The 5,336-nt window shown below is 33.0% G+C and overlaps 1 protein-coding gene across 1 annotated transcript in view; it reads left to right on the top strand.

Moving 5' to 3' along the window:
* Positions 1–5,336, top strand: part of LOC106478362 (homeobox protein unplugged-like) — a 42,844-nt gene that overhangs the window by 9,316 nt on the left and 28,192 nt on the right. The window lies entirely within an intron of this gene.

The following is a 5,336-nucleotide window of genomic DNA, read 5'->3' as shown; positions in this document are numbered from 1 at the left end:
ACCCCAACTAATCTGCATTAAAGAGACACAAATATTCGTAAAATTGCCAAGTCGTGGACATTTTAAAATTCTGCGGATAAAACCGTCCGTATAGAGCATCATTTTAATCATCTTATAATATTACCATAAGATATATAGAGAGTACTTCTGGTGTTGGTATAAATGTTTTTACCAATATTCAAAGCAAACGTATTTTATGATGGTAAAAATGACTTCGTCCGTAATCAAAATGACATTTGGAATAAACGCTTAAATATCCAACAAAAGACCCATTCACCGAAATAAGTGGAACTTTAATAACATGCGGCAGAAACGTACTTAACAAGTAATTGTAATGAGAAGAAGAGTCTGACAGCTCAGTTATTTATGTCAGGTATGTTGCTTAACATTTCACATTCTGTTAAACTGGTAAACCAAGTATTCGTTGCTGTACAGTGGAATTTCAGACAACGAAAAAATGAAAATATCAAATAAGGATCAATTGACACAAAATATAATAATCTTTGGGGAGAATGTGTCACTGTGCTGTAGTGTGCGAATAATAACTAAATTGTATGTTGAGTGAATCTATTGCAAAACGCAAGTACTTGTTACACGTGCTGTGTTGTTGAGAAAGAACACTCGGATATATGAGGTTTTTCAGTGCACAATTAAAGTTTTTTGGTAACATTTTGAAATCTTGAGATATTTTTCTAGCTTTTCAGTTTGAAATTTTATACATAATTACTTTTTCATCCATGAATATTAAACATTCTAGTAATTATTGTTATTAATGAAGCACATGTTGTTGAAACACTAGCTGACGAGGTCAGTAATTGGACACCTTAAACTTTCTATGTGAAGACTCAGGAGAAGCTGTTATGTTGCTAAGGCTTTGTTTTGCTTATTTTCGGATATTTGTACAAAGCTACTAAAGGGTTGTCTCCGCTAGCCGTTCCCAAAGTGCGGAGATTTTTTTGTCGGTAACGGGATGCGAAAACTTGATCCGCAGGTCCACAGTCCATCACTGAACTCGTGAGGCCCTCTGCGAAAGCTCTACCTCTTTTTGCTTTTAATCTTTCTTTTGCTTGTTTCTTTTTCTGTAATTAAAGATGATTGTACAAACTCTGTAGTTGCTTAAACTTTAAAGTATATTATGTCTAGTATATATATATATGTATCAGGTACATTATATAAGTCTAGAAGTTTCCAATAGTTAAAAGCAAAATCAGGGTTTCGTATATTTTTTCCTGTTAATATCTTCAGTATTTTGTAGTTCATGGTGAATTTTGGCTTTTTCATGCGCATGCTATTTTTTTGTCTCAGAAATAAAATATTTAGTTATAGACAACGATAATGGGAATACATTGCAAACAATGAAGCTATAGGTGTACGTGTCTGTGAGTTTATGAATACGGCTTAAATGCTATCTGCATTTACGCATCAGTTGAAATACCTGCAGATATCTGATGAATTACTTCGAGATAACTTAGATCCATAAGAAGTAAACTGTATTCGCAAATCACATTAAATTCAATCAGAGTTTGTCTAGTGGTTAACATGAAGGGTTTTGGACTGGAAGGTCCTTTCTTTGTTGTAGTCTTGTTTTTTGTTTTTTTGGGGGGGGTAATTCTCCTGAGTGTAAATAAATCAGGGTAAATTAATATAGAATATGCGGATTCTGACAGATAAAGAACTTTCGTTCCCAGAAACGTTTTACAACGGCTGGGTTCGCTGGGGTTGTTTAGGCTATAATTCACGCACTTAAACGTCCGTACCGTTACATGGGTGATTAGGGTAAAGTAGAAGAAAACGGGGCGTTAAATAAGCTTCTCCTTGAGCACGTGAAGTTTTGAACTTGTTGCCGTATCCTGACTGAGTTCAAGTATCGCGATCAGAAACTTTATATGGTAAAGTGTAACGTAAATTTAACGTAAAATTTAACTCTTGGGATGAAAATTTCATTCCCGTGTATGTTGCAAATAGATCCATATTTGAAATTTTGTAACCTTCCCTTCTCTATTATAGGGGTTACATGTTTATGTTTGCCTAGTCACCATTTCTTTCTATGCATGCCTAGTCAGTTTTGTTTTATAAATACCACTTTAAAAAGTATTTACAAGTAACTCTAAGCTGTTTATAATTCTCTATTTTCAAATTGTCACTGGAGCGGAAATTTATCAAACGAACTGTTAGACAGATAATGTATCAAATTACTATTGTAGAGATGTCAGTACAATGTTTCCCTGTGATACTGCGGATGTGAAAATCAGCTATACTATGATTAATTTTGCTCTTTTCAGTTGCTATATTTGGCGTCCCAATTTTGTGTTTAAGGTTAAATAATAAAGATATTGGACATATCTGATATCTGGTTTTTGTTTCTTGCGTTGTATTCTTTTAGATGTTACAATATTATACAATGAAGTTAAACTTTCAAAAATAGCAACAAGAACGATTTTGTTCTAATGAAGTAGAAGCGAACGATCATATGTGTTTTTTTTTGTTGTTTTTTACATGGATATTACGAGTGTAAACAGTGTCTTTGATATTAAGAATGTTACTTTACTTGGAAATGATACATTCTCTATATTATCTTAGGTTATGAGATTTAGTAAGGTATTTTTTTAATAGCTGTTACTTGATGTTATATTTAATGTTAACAGTTGCTTTGTTTTCGATATTTAGTTCAATTAAGTGTCCTGTTTAAAACAGAAGAGGAACCAAAATTTTAATAAGTTTTAAGGGTTTTAGACCTGAGGTTCTGCCGAAATTCAAACAAATAATTTTATTTTATCGTTTCTTAACAGTGTGTTAAAAAGCATTTAACTATTTAGTTAAGAACTAGAAAATTTTCCCCACTGAAGGATAAACGAATTGATATAGATATCATTACTTTATTAACGAATGAAAGGTTTTCAAAAATATGATTTCCATTATAAGCAAAGTTTACACGTGGAAAAAAAAAAGAGAAACATTTTACTTTCTCTACCCCAAACTACCTAAATCAAACATAATGGAACGTGGTAAGGCTTTACAAAGTGACCATTCGCTAAGAATAACGATAAGTTTCAAATATGTTATTTTATTTATAAGCAAAGTGTGCACGTGAAAAAAAAAGCGTTTCACTTTCTCTACCCCAAGCTACCTAAACCAAACGTAAGATAATGGAACGTGGTAAGACTTTACAAAGAAAAACTTTAATATAAGTTTAACATAACAATAGATGTACAACGTTTTGACAAGGTACCTGATGATGACAAAACCTTGTCGAAACGTTGTACATTTGTTATTATGTTAAACTTATATTAATTTTTTTCTTTATTACCCATTCAAGCCGTCTCCAAGCATTATTATCTATCTTATGTCTAAGCTGTTATTTTCAGTATCGTATCAGCACTTGCGACTGTATTAAAAGCTGACGAGTAAGCTGTTCAATTCTACTTCTTCATTAATTATTTGTTAACACTTAGAAAACCAATTGACATATCTTATGAGTTTTTCACAATTCAACCTTGCGACTTATGACGGCTGAGACTAGATAATTTAACTGATTAAAACGTATGGCCGATAAACAAAGACTAGGGCTCAGATTTTCTCCCCTTCTCCAGAAACTTGAAAAACAATGGAGTAGTTTCAATTTTAAACGATGTGTGTATTATTTTATACAGTATTTCTAATTGTAAAAGTTCAGTAGATCGCCCAATGACTTTTGTAGCAGAAAAGTTCGGTTTTATACCTCAAAAGATTATTATTTTTTCCCCTGAAACATTTTGTTTTTCACATAACTCTCCAGTTAAGTTCAACAAAGAATTACTAGCTAAACTTTCAAACCCCTTTCACATTACGTGCAGTAGTTTCAGTAAAGGTAATTCGACATTTACTGCACACTCTCTACTTTACAGTGAAATATTTGGAGATAAAGTCCAAATAAGGCCAGATCTAACTACTAAGTAAACATTTTACAAACTAATTTACGTAGGTCACAAGTGCTAACAGTTTGTCTGTATTATATAACCTTAGTTTGTTGAAATACCCACCCAGTGGATCGTTAGTTCATGCTTTGTTTTAAACTGCTAAACTTTTAAACTGGGTTACCATGTATCTGAACTATTATTTGATAAAAGACTATATGTGGGTGTCCGTTTGTAAGTGAACCGATTTTAATCAAACCTTGCACGTACTCTTAAGAATATCTGAGGAAGAACAAAGGGGGGTCAGCGTTTCTATCTGACCTCTATGCCCCCCCCCCCCAAATGTCCCTCGATCGTCCCTGCTGTGTATTGAACGGATACTTCAGCTAATGGAGAAGCTGTCTGTTATTACTGAGTTCATAATAAAAGAAATAAATAAATGTTATTATATCTAAACTATTACTTGACAGAAGTCTGTTTGTTGTGTCCGCTTATAACTGGCGAACCGCTAGAACATTTGTCACCAATCCTTGCATTTCCCTTTGGGTTCCATTTGAGTGACATATAGGTACTGATGTTCGTATCTGACTCCCCTATGTCACCCCTCCGAGTCTCTATGTATTTCCCATGCATTGTATCTGCTTATAATCGGCAAACTGCTGGACCGATTCCCTTTAGTTCTGCCGGGAATAGCAAAGCGGGTCTAATCCGAACGCTGACCCCTATGTCAATATTCGGAGCTCCTTGTTTCTTCACCGCTTATAAATGACCACCATAACTGGTGAACCGATTAAGTAATTGTTACAAAACTTGGCATGTACCCTTAGCAACAAAACTATTATGGGATGTTATAGTGTTTTAACTATTATGGAAAGTTATACAGTAGTTTTAACTATTATCGGATGTTATATGCTATTTTTTTATTATTATGGGATGTTATAGAGTAGTTTTAACTATTATGGGTTGTTACAGAGTGACTTTTTTAACTGTTAAGGGATGTTACAGTGTTTTGCTTTAACTCTTATAGGATTTGTAATGGTTTTTAAAAACTATTATAGGATGTTATAGAGTGTTTTAACTATTATGGGATGTTATAGAGTGGTTTTAACTATTATGGGATGTTATAGAGTGGTTTTCAACTATTATGGAAGGCTATTAGGTAGTTTTAACTATTATGGGATGTTATACAGTAGTTTTAACTATTATGGGATGTTATACAGTAGTTTTAACTATTATGGAATGTTATAAAATGTTTTTGAATATTATGGGGTGCTATAGAGGGTTTTAACTTTATGGGATGCTATAGAGGGTTTTAACTTTATGGGATGTTATAGAGTAGTTTTAACTTTATGGGATGTTATAGAGTGGTTTTAACTTTATGGGATGTTATAGAGTGGTTTTAACTATTATGGGATGTTATAGAGTGTTTTAACTATTAAGGGA

The sequence above is a fragment of the Limulus polyphemus genome, unplaced genomic scaffold (assembly GCF_000517525.1).
Source record: "Limulus polyphemus unplaced genomic scaffold, Limulus_polyphemus-2.1.2 Scaffold204, whole genome shotgun sequence".
Taxonomy (NCBI): domain Eukaryota; kingdom Metazoa; phylum Arthropoda; class Merostomata; order Xiphosura; family Limulidae; genus Limulus; species Limulus polyphemus.
Note: the sequence above shows the minus strand (reverse complement) of the source record. Positions and strands in the feature narration are given on the sequence as shown.